The sequence below is a fragment of the Rattus norvegicus genome, chromosome X (genome assembly GCF_021556685.1).
Source record: "Rattus norvegicus strain SHRSP/BbbUtx chromosome X, alternate assembly SHRSP_T2T, whole genome shotgun sequence".
NCBI lineage: Eukaryota > Metazoa > Chordata > Mammalia > Rodentia > Muridae > Rattus > Rattus norvegicus.
Window position 1 is genome coordinate 104,627,849 of NC_141554.1, and position 16,371 is coordinate 104,644,219.

Sequence of the window (16,371 nt, forward strand, 5' to 3'; positions counted from 1 at the left end):
GACTCAGGAGACAAAGTCAGGTAGATATCTATGAGTTTGATGCCAGATTGGTCTAGTGTGTATACAAGGACAGCCAGGGAAGAATAGAGAAATCCTTTCTTGAAAACTAAAAAAATATAAAAAATGAAATTAAATGAAAATTAAATATTTTTCAGTACTGTGTAAATACTTTTAAATGAAAAACGCAAATAAAAACAGCTATTCCTTGAAATTCAGCAAATATTTGAGTTTTAAGATATAACAGCCTAACAAAAGCAGAAATTAAACTTAAGTAAACTCTTTGCCTGAGAGGTTAAAAATATTTGCATTTCTTTTTTTAAAGACATTTTTTTTCACATGGCGGGTTATATGCAAGTTTTCAAAACTATTACCAAGCCATTTTCTTGATTTTTTTTTAACTTGGGCTTCATGGTCTTAAGGAACATGGCCTTACTTTTCCTACTTCCTAGATTTTTTCATGTCCATGTTTGTGTTCTTGAATTTAGTCTGTTTTATAAACAGTTGCAGACAATTTGTTGCTTGTTTCTTAGACTATTTCTTTCTCTTTTTTTTGAAGAAGAAAAACAGCCTTTTTTTCCTGTTCTTAGTATATATACTGCCTCAGAAAGATAACTGGTTATATGATTTTTTAAATACTATTACATTCCAATAAGTTCACAGTAACTTTGAGGCAATAATTCATGTCATAAATCAATAAAACAAAAGGAATAACAGCAGAAATGTTTACATGTCTTTCAGTTAAGACTAGTATCTCACCAAATATTCATTATCTGTTCCTAGGTCCATAAGTTCATTATAAGTTAAAGCAATAAGTTTTAAAGATTTATTTATTTTAACATATGTGAGTACATTTTCCTGTCTTCAAATACACCTGAAGAGAAGACAGTGGATCCCATTACAGATGGTTGTGAGCCACCATGTGGTTGCTGGAATTGAACTTAGGATCTCTGGAAGAGTATTCAGTGCTCTTAACTGCTGAGTCATCTCTCCAACAGCAAAGCAATAAGTTTTATGTCACAAGTTATCATAGTTTTGACAAATCATCTGCCTTGTGGTTTATTAGTTTTGAAGATTTATATAAATAAATTAGTCAATATTTTACAAATTCTCTAGAGATGACCCACTGTTTTGTATGGCCTAGAATGGGTGAGTTCTGTGAGGCAAGGTCCCAAGAGATTTCATCTCAAGATTGCTTCTTGCTGCTGATATGCCTTTTCTTGTCACTATTACATAGCCTAATGATTCCTGGCCATTTGCCCACTCTATTTTCTGCAGACCAACATGAAGATGTACTCCAATGTAGTAATGCTGTATAGATAAATTGATGATTTCCTAATTCCTAATAATGAATTATAGACTATTTTATTTAGGTTATATCATAATGAACTGAGACAGCCCCAGTATCTTCTGATTTAACGTTAAATGTTTAACATTTAAACAACTTTAAATGGTATTGTGGTAAGAACCAAGTTAGCAAGTTGCTCCTTCAAAGTTAGGTTATAATGCTTTATGCACAGTTGTTTTGTGCATTTTGAAAGTCTTTAAATTCCACCAATAAACCTACCATTGTATTTTATTCTACCTAGTATAAAGCATGGGATCATGTAACTATAGAAACTTTTTCCCAAAGTGTCTACTTTATTACTATTATTGTTCACTTTTATTGTTAACTTGATGGAATTTAGAATGATTATTGAAACATACATCTGCTTGTGTTTATAGGAGTGTTTACAAGAAGGTTTGACTAAACATGGAAGACTCACCCTAAATATGGGTGGCATCACTCTATTGGTTAGGGTCTTCACTGAATTAAAAAAAATGAGTTAAAGACTAACAAGTCTCTGCTCCTTTCTGCTTTTTGACTGCAGGTTCTCAGACTCTACACAAAAACAAGTCCTTTCTGCCTTGAGTTCCTTCCTTTCAGATATTTGGTCAAAGCATTGAGGAAGATGACAAACATATTTACCAACCCACAATACTACTTAAGAAGAAATAAAAGTGCCTCAAAAAATCATTTGCATCCTAGTCTTCGCACCAATGTTCTTGTGTTTAGTTATTTGTACTTTCCCCGAAGCCTGATGTAAATGAGATATTCATTTTTAAAATTTTCCCAATGGTTTATTTTTAACTATTAAAGTTAGGTAGCAATTTGCCTAAATACTTCATACTCATTTTCCACATCCATTTCAACCCTACCTATATTATTCTATACAACTATCATCGACGATACATTTATCTACTGTTGATGTCTAATATGCTCCCTCCAAATCCAATATTTTTGAAGTTATAGTGAAATAAAAGAATCAAGTAGACCTAGTCCTTTCCTTTAGATCTCCACTCATGTGTGTGTTATTCCTCAAAAAAGGATTCCTTTCTTAAAATATCAGTTCTAATGTTCTCTTTGCACTTCTGCCCAGAGCATTCGCATTTTGTGATTAAATGTGTACTTACATGAATATATGATAGATTCTTTCATCCAGTAAAGTAAAAGATTCATGTGGGAATGTCTCCTGTATAATTCGCTCTGCCATTGCACATAGTCTAGCACCTCGAACATAAAATTTATTTAATCAACATTTGTAGGGAATACAGTGAGTAACTCATATAGTGAATGAGCTTTCATTTCTCAGATGTAGAGATTCCCAAAAACAAAGCATTGCTTTGTGTACATATTCTCACATCTCCAGAATGTTAGAAGATTCTACCAACAAAATTTTGCCAAGAATAGTTGTAAGAATGTGAGCTAGTATAATAATACACTGAGCCCAGTGCAGAGTCATGGTGTTGAATTTAATAAATTCTTACTGAATCACTAACTTTACCTGTCATAAGGAGTTCATTAAATATTGTGCTAATTTGGATAATGGGAAAATGTAACACTTTTTTCTTTTCTGAAGAATTCTGAGAAAATTAAAATGGTGATGGTGCATATACATTCTTGGAATTGAGGAGGACTAAAGAACAACCACTATTGGCAGAAACTAGTTTTTCTCCATAATTGGTTCCAGAAGTCTGTGGTTGATCTGAGTAGAAAAGCTCATTGGGGACTTGAGATTTTCAGACATGGCTCCTTCCCACCCATCTATTAGTGTTAGTGTACTTTGCCCAATATTATACTATATAATTTCTTTAATATTTATAAAATTGGTGAACAGTATATAGAAAAAAGTAGCCAATATTAAAATAGGCTCTAAAAAGTCATCAAAATTATTCCACTTAGAGAAAAGAGATATAAAAGTAATTTCATAATTATCTGTCTCAGTCTTTGTTTTACATTGTTTTTTAGTAAAGTACTGGTTTTCCATCCCTACTTAGAAGGAATTAAAAAGGAGCTGCTCCTAACAAACACTTTACCATCTTGTTCTGAATGAAGAGCTCTGACAACAATGTCTGGTATCTATAGAAATGAATTGTTTATGGTCACATGTATTCTTTACCAAAATTTTGAATGAAACATAACTCAACATTTGGATATCTTTGTGGTATTATTTCTAGGCAAAGACAGGGCTAGCTTTGCTGCTGTGGGGACTATATGACCCTTCAAGTCTCTTCTATCTCTGGATATCCATAAATAATGAAAAGTTAACCAAAGGATATAGTACATTAAATCCTTAAGTAAACACAACCCTCCAACTAAAACTATTCTATGGGTTTTATGAAATGCTTAAATATTGCTTCTCAGCAGTAGGCAGTAGAAGCAAATATTTATTGCACATTGATAGGAGACAGAAGTCATCCTTCACTATGAATTGCTATGAAATGTAAAGGTATTGTAGTGAAGCAATAGAGAAATGGCATTGAACATGCTTTTAAAAGGTTGAACTTAATAAGTATGGTTTGTTTCAACATTACAGCCACAATACAAATAAGAAAGATAATATGTGCTGTTATGTCTGCCAAACATTGTATTAAACCAAATATGGTAATTGGGTTGATAAACCACGGGAGAAAAAGCATATCCATCATGCTGATGAACAATTCTAAAGGATCTAGTAACTCAGTAGTTGACTATCACCACCAGACTTCAAGTAGTACTCTTAATACAGCAAGATGCTTTTATGACACCTCTGTGTCACATGCATAATTTGTAACAGTGTATGCTGAAGCTTGCTGTGTAGACTGTATGCATAATGTAGCCTTGAATACTCATGTTTGAACATTTTTGAGATATCACACTGTATTACCTATACTATTTAAAAACTAAAGCTATATATTAAATTACAAAAGTAAATTTATTTTTGCAGCAGAGACAGTAAATTTATACACATATATTTTCTATATATAGTGGGTAGGTGCATTGATCATTCTTTCTTATCTTGATAAGAAAGCAATAATGTGTACTCAAAAAGAAAAGGATTAGCCGAACCAACATTAGTAAAATAAAAGTAACTGCCCTAGAAATATCACGTGTTCAGTCAACTTAATTTTATGGGATTTTCCCACTTAAAACTTTGTGATTAGTTTCATATAAGAAACAAACCAAGAACTTGGGACACCTAGACAGAAGTATTGTCATAACTGTTAAGGCATGGCTGAGTCAGCATGTGCTACAAGTAAGACTTTTCTCCTCAGAATCCTTGGAATCTTGTGTTTGGAAACTATATTTGCTTATGTGTGGTCTCGTGATTCTACAATATTTTATTTGGTTAAATTAGACAGATTCATGGGTAAAATCAAGGTTTTATTTTAATTCTTGGGAACATGAGGGTTTGATTTAATACATTCTTTGGTTCTAGATATCTAGTTTCCAAAATTTCAAGGAGGGTGGTCTATTGTGAGAGTTACGTGGAAATTTAGAGGTTAAAAGTGTTTATTAGGGTTAGGGATTTAGCTCAGTGGTAGAGTGCTTGCCTAGCAAGCGCAAGGCCCTGGGTTCGGTCCCCAGCTCCAAAAAATAAAAAAATAAAAAAAGAAAAAATATAAAAGTGTTTATTTACCCCTTTTCTCTGACAACAACTCTCTCTAATCTCCAACCATTTTTATACACAATTTTTTTACTATATAAGAATTTTATTAAAAAATTAAGATGTTAATAACTGATTCAGTAACTTCATCTGAAATAAACTGGGTTTTTCATCTGAAGTCAAAGAGCCACCAAACAACAAAAATTAATTCTCCACATCCCTTACCAGATCAACTGTGTAAACTCTCAAAAATATTGCAACATTTCCCATAAGACACAGATCATGAGAAGGTCTTATCATACAGTACATGCTCCATTGAGGGTCTAATTACATTAATATGGTTTCCAACATCAATCATTAACCACATTTGCAATGATTGCTATATGAAGATAAATTATGAACTACATGAAATCAAATGATGGAAATGTACATTGCCAACTCCTTTACACTTTTAGAGAGTATGGTGGTTTGAAAGAAAATGACCCCCATAGGCTCATAGGAGTTGGAACAATTAGGAACTATGGGTTTGCTGTAGTAGGTATAGCTTTGTTGAAGGATGTGTGTCACTGAAGTGTGGCCTTTGAGGTCACTAAAGCTCAAGATAGTTCACTTCCTGCTGCCTGCAGATGTAAAACACAGAACTATCAGCTTCTTCTCTAGTGCTATGTCTGACTACATGCTGTCATGCTTACCACCATGATGATGATAAACTGAACCTGTAAGCCAGCCCCAATTAAATGTTTTTCCTTATAAGAGTTACTGTGTTCATGGTGTATCTTCACAGCAATAGAAACTCTAAGACAGTAGGATGTTTTTTAACAATGAGACACACAATAATTAATTTGCATTAGATATTGGAATATTCATCCCTAATATCTGTTGTTGGGAGCAAAAAAAGAAAAACAAAAATGAAAAGTGAGACTTCTCCATGATTTTCCTAAAAGAAAAAAATACATGTATACAATTCTTTGCAAAGAAACATTGGCTTATTTTATTTTGCAAATGTAGTCCACTATATCAAAGACAAATTGTTCAAGTAAGCTAATGTTATAGATTAAAGCATAGAAATATTCAGAAATAGAGAGAAGGATGCCAGTTTATTAAATTTATGAATTTATAACTCAGCAAGTTTTTTTCTAATTCTCACTAGATGTTCTTGCCTTTGCACAGATTGTGTTCCAGCTGTCTGCTAGCATTTGAGTACTTGGGTCTTGGTCCATGCTCTACAAACAGCATCCCAAGAATTGTGTATACCAGGAGTAATTTATGAATGTATCTACAAAACAACAGTGGTTCATACAAGAAGGGTTATATAACATTCTAGGATTGCAAGAAGCAGCTTCAATCAACTCAGTACAAGTTCCAAACATCTCTACTGTGTTTGATCTGATTTACTGATTTACAAGTCTTACACATCTTTGTCTGGTAATCCATATCTTCTGTGAAACTGGAAGACAGAGCAAAAGTTCTTGATGACAGCCTCTACCAAAATCTCCAGCTACTGTATTTCCTTTAACTTCCAACCTCTTGTATGTTAATCAATTTTGCAGTTTGCGAATATGAAGCAAACGATAAGGAAAGATGGGGCCAGTGATATTCAATATGCCAAGCAGATGGAGCATCAGACAAAACCTCTAAATTGCTTTACAATCTGTCCCCAATTCTACATTTCAAGGGTTTTCCTCAGAACTGAGTCTAAAGTCAGAGACAAATAAAAATTAAATGGTTGCATCTTTCAGAAATTTCCCTGGAATGGCTTATAGCTTTTATTGTACTTTGTGGTTGGGGTTTCTTCACCTAAGCCCTTTCCCCTGTGGCTCAATCTTCATCAGCCTTCCACCAAGAGCAGATCAGTTCATTTCACTTTATTTTACTTGGAAACATTCTGCTTTTCATTTATACAGATTTCCCTCCCTCCCTTCTTCCCTCTCCCTTTCCCCCTCCCCCTCCCTCTATTCCCCTCCCCTCCCCCCCCTCTCTCCCCCTCCCATCTCCCTCTCCCTCTCCCTTTCCATCCATCCTTCTCTCCCTCCCTCTCCCTAGGTCCCTCCCTCCCTCCTTAATCTCAGTTCTCATCTTTTCTTATTTTCACTTTCATTCTAATATTAAGCTAATTCTTATATAAGCATCCATATTTCTCTTTAAACTGTTTTTATCATCTGCATATATATTGATATGATGTCCTCTACTCAAACCTTCTACTCAATCCTCCCTCCCTTCCTTCTTTCTTTCTTTTATTTCTTTATTTATTTTTGATTTATTCATTCATTCATTCATTTATTTATTTATTCACTCACTTTATATTCACCTGTCTGTCCTTCATCCCCGCCTAGTCCCATCCTTACAAATTCCTCTCTCCATTACCCATCCTTCTCATTGGGAATCCCCCCTTTTGGGTACCTTCCTGATCTGGAACATTCAGTTTCAGTAAAGCCTAAATAAATCCTCTCCCGTTGAGGCCCAACTAGTTAGGAGAAGGAGATCTAATAGCAGGCAACAAAATCAGAGACAGCCCTGGCTCCATTGTTAGGGAGCCCACATGAAGATCAAGCTGCACATCTACTACAAATGTACAGGGAGCATAGGCAGCCCCAGACCCTGCATGTTCTTTGGTTGATGGTTCAGTCTCTATGAGCCCCATGGTTCCAGGTTAGTTGACACTAGTCTTGTGGTGTTCTTGACCCCTCCAGCCAGCTAGCTCAGTCCTAACCATAACTCTTCCACAAGACTCCCTGAGCATCACCTGATGTTTGTTTGTGGGTCTCCACTTAAGTTTGATCAATGAAACCTCTTAGGGGACAGTTCATCGTGAAATTTGCAGGCAAATAGTTGGAACTAGAAAATATCTTCCCGAGTAAGGTAGCCCAAACACAGAAAGACATGCATAGTATGTATTCACTTATAAGAGGACATTACCCATAAAGTACAGGATAATCATACTACAATCCACAGATCCAAAGAAACTAAGTAATAAGGAAGGCCGAAGGGAGGATTCATGAATCTCATTCAGAAATCATTATTGGAGATGGATTGAGGAAGGGAACTAAATTGGAGGGGGTGAAGAAGGGAACTGGGATGGAAATCAGGTGTGGGAAGAGGGGCTATGAGAGAAGGCTGAGAGTAAGAATAGCAATAAGTGATGGTTATCTTTGGGTGTAGCGAGAGACCTGAAACAGGGGACATTCTGGGGAGTCTATCCTGGTAATCCTTACTGAGACTCCTACATCAGGGGATAGGAAGACTGAAACCAGCCAGGACTTCCAGCAGAGGAAGGGCGTCTTCAACCCATCCATAAAACCTTCAACACAAAATTTGTTCCAAGTACAAGAAATGCAAGGACAATGATTTAGCAAATATTGAGTTGATGTTCAACCAGTGATTGGCCAACTTGAGACCCACCCCATGTGAGAAAGCCACCCTCTGACACTATTGATGGTACTCTGCTATACTTGCAGACAGGAACCTAGCATAACTGTCTCCTGAGAAGCTCCATCCTTCTTTCTTTGAGATAGATTCTCACTGTCTAGTCAAGCATAGCTTCTTAGCTTCTCAAGGTCTAAATTTACACATTTTCACCAACATGCCACCACTAAAGTGCTCAATTGTAAATTAAATTTCTTTGTTTTGTTCATTTTAAAATTTTAAAACGAATATTCATAAAATTATTTTCACCTTAGGTAGGTGCTAATTTTAATCAAACCTAATGTCATTAACTGCAGTATTTTAACTGGGAAGTCAGTCTGGAAAACTAGAAGCTCCATGAAAGGAAAAGGAAGAATCCAATACATACTGCTACATGATTAACACCTTTTTCAAGAACAAAAAATACTGGGAAAATGTTGTAACTGAAACAATATAAATTGCTTCAAACATACTCTGTATAAGATGGCAGACAATTCAAAGAAAAATACTAATCCATTTGTATCATCGGACATTTGAATAACCATGGAGGTATCACATGGAGTCATCATGAAGCTGGTATTATTCTAGCTTTAGTCTTCTCATCCTGTAAAAGAAATATCTGACAAGAGGCAATTCAATTTGAGAAAGAATTATTTTGATTTACTGTTGGAAAACAGTCCTTCATGCTTCATTGTATCCATCATCAGAAAGGAGAGGGTGAACTAGAAATCCCCAACCCATAAAAAAGCCTAATCCTATTGACCCAATTTTTTTCTAATGAGGCTCCACCCAGTAAAGGTTGTAGGAAGGTCTATTAAGTTCTACCAGTGTGGAATCAAATACTGAAACAGATTATGCTACTGGAAATCATTCACATTTAAATCACAGCTCTGGTCAATATATCATCAAAAGTTAAGTAAGATTGTGTCTTTCTTTGGTAACTTCTAAACAAAATTCTATCCCCTGAATGAGTACTTCCCTTTGCCTTCCATTTGCTATACTTTTCAGTTGCCACTCAAGAATTTGTGAACTCCAAAGTAAAGTTTTAGAATGGGTAAAAGAAGAATTTTCCTCTTGGTGATGTTTCCTGTGCCTGAAAAAATGGCTATAAATCATCTTATATAGGGAATTGGAGACACCCGCGGATCCCGGCCCGCAGCAGCTCTCTGCCCCCAGACCCTGTGAGAGAGAGACCCAACCGCCTGGTCAGGTGGGCACTCCTGAGGCTGCAGAGCGGAAGAGACCACCAACACTGCTCACCCCTGCCCACATCCCTGGCCCAAGAGGAAACTGTATAAGGCCTCTGGGCTCCCGTCGGGGAGGGCCCAGGAACGGCAGGACCCCTGTGCCTGAGACACCCCCAGAACCAGAAGGAAACAGACCGGATAAACAGTTCTCTGCACCCAAATCCCGTGGGAGGGAGAGCTAAACCTTCAGAGAGGCAGACAAGCCTGGGAAACCAGAAGAGACTGCTCTCTGTACATACATCTCGGACGCCAGAGGAAAACACCAAAGACCATCTGGAACCCTGGTGCACTGAAGCTCCCGGAAACGGCGGCACAGGTCTTCCTGGTTGCTGCCGCTGCAGAGAGCCCGTGGGTAGCACCCCACGAGCGAACTTGAGAATTGGCAAAGATAGACAAAGTTGTTCATTATTTGAATAATTCAAACTTTCAAAGGAGAGATCATCTGGCCTGCCCTTGCCTGCACACTCTCTGGTAGTTTTACTATATAATCTGAAAAGTCTGATAATGTCTTTCAGTGCCCTTCAATTACAAATTTTTCTATATTACAGTTTCTACTACTAAGTAAATCAAAGGTATCTCATTCAGAAATTTTTTCATGATGAGATCCCATTAAATTTGTCTCTCCTTGGGACCTTAGATGAAATGTCCTACAATGGGGAGAGAGAACTTGTAGAGCACACCTCCAACAGAGAGAAAGGGCATCAAGTAAGGCATGGAGTTGCCATCCCACCGTCAAAACTTGGACCCATAATTGTTCCCGTCTGAAAAAATTGCAGGGATAAAAATTAAGAAGAGGCTGAGGAAAAAAAGATTCAGCAACAGATCAATAGTGGATACAACTCAAGGGGAGGCCCCAAGGCCTGACACTATTACTGATGCTATGGTGTGCTTACAAACAGGGACCTATCGTGACTGCCCTCCAAAAGACCCAACAAGCAGCTGAAAGTGTTAAGATGCAGATATATGCACCCAACCAATGGACAGAAGCTTCTGACCCCTGTGGTTGAATTAGGGAAAAGCTAGAAGCTGAGGAGGAGGGCAACCCTGTAGAAGGACCAGTAGTCTCAACTAACCTGGACCCCTGAGATTCTTAGACACTGGATCACCAAACAGGCAGCATACACCAGCTGAGATGAGGCCCCCAACTCATATACATCAAAGGACGGCTGGGTCTGGGTTCAGTTAGAGAAGATGCATCTAACCCTCAAGAGACTGCCACCACAAGGAGTTTAGAGGTCTGGTGGTGTGGGTGGGGACATCTTTGCAGAGACAGGGGTCAGTTAGGAGGTATGGGAGTTGGAATAGTCAGAGCGTGGACCAGAAGGGGAATAAAATCTGGAGCAGAAAAAAAAGATTAAATAAAAAGCTACTGTGAAAAAAAATGTCCCTCCTCAAAAATCACCACAAATATAAGCACATTTCAATAGGTTACAGATGTACTAACTAAATAATTATATACACCTTAAAATAATCCCCAATGGATCAATATTTCAACTCTGTAAACAAGTGGCAATTTGACTAAATGTCTCATTTAGCAAAGTTTGATATATTGGTTTTCCACTAAAGTTTAACTAAGCTAATATATTCTTTCTTATTTCTAGGGCCCAACATCACTAAAATTTTTCTTTCTCTTTGCTGTTCTCTTCAGCCTACAAAGATAATTTAAAATGACAAGATCAACTGGGGACACTGTACCTACATTCTTTCATTTTTATACTCTCCTCCTTCCTTTATTTCCCCAATATTTTCATTTCTAACATATCCTGTGTTTGAATTTAACTATATAAATACTAGGTAGAAATTCTGTACCATATTCAACTTGGGATGGCCTTACGTGGTACATGTACTCAGGCATTAGAAATATACCCAACTTCCTCAACAAATTTGGCATCCATTAACTGTGAATGTCATCACACATTTACAAAGGTCAGGTTAAATATACATGCAATTAATTCCCCCTTTACTACATACACACAAAAAATGAACAGATCAAACATATCAAACACAGAACCCAAAGTGAGATATTCTATGGTTTGCTTTTTAATACTTATTATTCATTTTTAAATGAGCCTTTCAATTTTGAATAACCTCATGTTCATAGAACAGTTACAAAGAAAGCACTGAGAATTTCTCTTTAATTCTTATCCAATTTCCTCTATTATTAGCATGTTACATAACCACAGTCCATTTGTCAAAACTAAGAAAATAACTTTGGAACACTGTTATTAACCAAATTCAAGACTTCATCACAATTCATTAATTTTTCATTAATGTCCTTTTGCTGTCTGAGATCATTGATAATAAACATAGGCACTTAAAGTTGTTTAGTGTCAACCTCATAAGGATAAAATGCAATTTATTAATCATGTAGCTTTAGTTTTCATTTTTCTGTGATAGTTTCTCAGGATTTGAATGTTTTTTCATGATCATGGAAGTATTTAGGAATACTTATTTAGTGTGTCATAGAAAAATCATCAATTTAGTTTTTCTGATAACTTCTCAAAGTTGGAAAGAACTACAGGTTTAAAGGAATATGATAATTAAGGCAAAATGTCATATTCATACCACCATATGACAAAAAACTTTGATCAACATATTTGATCACTGGAAATAATAGGCTCGCTCTCCTAGCTAAGTTAGTGTGTACCAGCAATCTCTTTAAAATACTTTTCCTTCTTTCTATACAATGCTCTTTGAGAGCAAGTTTCTGTGTCAAGAAGTCTCCTTCAACCTTTAGAAAGGAAAAGCAGCTTAAAATCACACATGCGAAGTATGTTGATTTTCCAGTATTTATCCCATCTATGTGTTTATTTATTTACTTACTTATTTAGTAATTAACTTATGAGTATGGATGGTATGTATTTGGTTTATCCTTAGATTTGTAATATTGTATTTGCTTTAGTGAACAAAATTTTCCAGCACTGGGAACAGGGAATCTTTTCAAGTTGGGTCCTCTGCTGCTTTAACATATTTTTAAATTTTTAGTTATGAACATTAACTTATCTCATGAAATTATAAGATGTAATAGTCTCATTTTTTGTTCCCTGTGACCTGACCTAAGAATAAAGCATTTCTCCAAGGCACCCTGATTCTTTCTACTAGATCATGGTTTTAAATATCAGTTTTCCCATTATGCCTCTGTTCCTTGCCTAATATACCCTCAACCCTGGGATTGTCTAAATACTCTGAAGTATAAAATCCCTGTTGTTTCTAAATTAGCCCCTTCAATAATTTTATGACTGAAATCCTTACCTTTAATGTTCACAACATCTATTTGTGCATTCTTTGTGAAAGCATTTTGATTACTTCATGAACGATTATTCCTTCTCACCAAAAGAGGAAACCAAGTCTCAGGGACTAACATATACTCACATCAACTAAAATATTCAAATGATATAGGTATGAAGACTGATAAGCAGAAAAAAATTTTAGACCTTCACATATTGGCAGAAACACTTTTAGAATATCTTTTGCTAAACCTGTATTTCTAACCTCTGGAAAGCATGGAATCTTCAAAAGAACAAATGGTCAGTAATTTGTGTGTGCAAATGTTTAGTGTAGGTGATACTGATCCAGATACTCAGTCATAATTTTATAATCAACCCCTTCAACAAGTAAGTCTATCAAATAGGGCTACCAGGGCTTTACCATCATAAATTTGACAAATAAGAACCACAACCGCACCCAAATCCTTTCTGAAAAACTTGTGGTAATGAAAAAAAGACAATTTCCTCATAAAGAAATATCAAGTATTTCATAATTAATGTTTTAAAAAATGAAGGACTGTTTTAAGGGGAATGAACTCCTTTTTGAAAATATTCACAGGTCTTCCTGGTTGCTGCCGCCGCAGAGAGCCCTTGGGCAGCACCCCGCGAGCAAACTTGAGCCTCGGGACCACAGGTAAGACCAACTTGTCTGCTGCAAGAGAGCTGCCTGGTGAGATCGGGACACACAGAGGCAGAGTTCATCTAGGACCAGGCATGTCCTGTGTTTGCCGGAGGTCCCACGCCCCCGGATCCCGGGCCCGCAGCAGCTCTCTGCTCCCAGACCCTGTGGGAAAGACACCTCACCGCCTGATCAGGTGGGCACTCCTGAGGCTGCAGAGTGGAAGAGACCACCAACACTGCCCACCCCTGCCCACATCCCTGGCCCAAGAGGAAACTGTATAAGGCCTCTGGGCTCCTGTGGGGGAGGGCCCAGGAGCGGCAGGACCCCTGCCTGAGACACCACCAGAACCTGAGGGAAACAGACCAGATAAACAGTTCTCTGCACCCAAATCCCGTGGGAGGGAGAGCTGAACCTTCAGAGAGGCAGACCAGCCTGGGAAACCAGAAGAGACTGCTCTCTGTACATACATCTCAGACGCCAGAGGAAAACACCAAAGGCCATCTGGAACCCTGGTGCACTGAAGCTCCCAAACGACGGCGCAGATCTTCCTGGTTGCTGCCGCCGCAGAGAGCCCTTGGGCAGTACCCCGCGAGCAAACTTGAGCCTCGGGACCACAGGTAAGACCAACTTGTCTGCTGCAAGAAAGCTGCCTGGTGAACTCAAGACACAGGCCCACAGGAACAGCTGAAGACCTGTAGAGAGGAAAAACTACACGCCCGAAAGCAGAACACTCTGTCCCCATAACTGACTGAAAGAGAGGAAAACAGGTCTACAGCACTCCTGACACACAAGCTTATAGGACAGTCTAGCCACTGTCAGAAATAGCAGAACAAAGTAACACTAGAGATAATCTGATGGCGAGAGGCAAGCACAGGAACCCAAGCAACAGAAACCAAGACTACATGCCATCATCGGAGCCTAATTCTCCGACCAAAACAAACATGGAATATCCAAACACACCAGAAAAGCAAGATCTAGTTTCAAAATCATATCTGATCATGATGCTGGAGGACTTCAAGAAAGACATGAACACACTGAGGGAAACACAGGAAAATATTAATAACCAAGAGAAGCCTACAGAGAGGAATCGCAAAAATCCCTGAAAGAATTCCAGGAAAACACAATCAAACAGTTGAAGGAATTAAAAATGGAAATAGAAGCAATCAAGAAAGAACACATGGAAACAACCCTGGATATAGAAAACCAAAAGAAGAGACAAGGAGCTGTAGATACAAGCCTCACCAACAGAATTCAAGAGATGGAAGAGAGAATCTCAGGAGCAGAAGATTCCATAGAAATCATTGACTCAACTGTCAAAGATAATGTAAAGCGGAAAAAGCTACTGGTCCAAAACATACAGGAAATCCAGGACTCAATGAGAAGATCAAACCTAAGGAAAATAGGTATAGAAGAGAGTGAAGACTCCCAGCTCAAAGGACCAGTAAATATCTTCAACAAAATCATAGAAGAAAACTTCCCTAACCTAAAAAAAGAGATACCCATAGGCATACAAGATGCCTACAGAACTCCAAATAGATTGGACCAGAAAAGAAACACCTCCCATCACATAATAGTCAAAACACCAAACGCACAAAATAAAGAAAGAATATTAAAAGCAGTAAGGGAAAAAGGTCAAGTAACATATAAAGGCAGACCTATCAGAATCACACCAGACTTCTTGCCAGAAACTATGAAGGCCAGAAGATCCTGGACTGATGTCATACAGACCCTAAGAGAACACAAATGCATGCCCAGGTTACTGTATCCTGCAAAACTCTCAATTAACATAGATGGAGAAACCAAGATATTCCATGACAAAACCAAATTTACACAATATCTTTCTACAAATCCAGCACTACAAAGGATAATAAATGGTAAAGCCCAACATAAGGAGGCAAGCTATACCCTAGAAGAAGCAAGAAACTAATCGTCTTGGCAACAAAACAAAGAGAATGAAAGCACACAAACATAACCTCACATCCAAATATGAATATAACGGGAAGCAATAACCACTATTCCTTAATATCTCTCAACATCAATGGCCTCAAGTCCCCAATAAAAAGACATAGATTAACAAACTGGATACGCAACGAGGACCCTGCATTCTGCTGCCTACAGGAAACACACCTCAGAGACAAAGACAGACACTACCTCAGAGTGAAAGGCTGGAAAACAACTTTCCAAGCAAATGGTCAGAAGAAGCAAGCTGGAGTAGCCATTCTCATATCAAATAAAATCAATTTTCAACTAAAAGTCATCAAAAAAGATAAGGAAGGACACTACATATTCATCAAAGGAAAAATCCACCAAGATGAACTCTCAATCCTAAATATCTATGCCCCAAATACAAGGGCACCTACATATGTAAAAGAAACCTTACTAAAGCTCAAAACACACATTGCACCTCACACAATAATAGTGGGAGATTTCAACACCCCACTCTCATCAATGGACAGATCATGGAAACAGAAATTAAACAGAGATGTAGACAGACTAAGAGAAGTCATGAGCCAAATGGACCTAACGGATATTTATAGAACATTCTATCCTAAAGCAAAAGGATATACCTTCTTCTCAGCTCCTCATGGTACTTTCCCCAAAATTGACCATATAATTGGTCAAAAAACGGGCCTCAACAGGTACAGAAAGATAGAAATAATCCCATGCGTGCTATCAGAACACCACGGCCTAAAACTGGTCTTCAATAACAATCAAGGAAGAATGTCCACATATACTTGGAAATTGAACAATGCTCTACTCAATGATAACCTGGTCAAGGAAGAAATAAAGAAAGAAATTAAAATCTTTTTACAATTTAATGAAAATGAAGGTACAACATACCCAAACTTATGGGACACAATGAAAGCTGTGCTAAGAGGAAAACTCATAGCGCTGAGTGCCTGCAGAAAGAAACAGGAAAGAGCATGTCA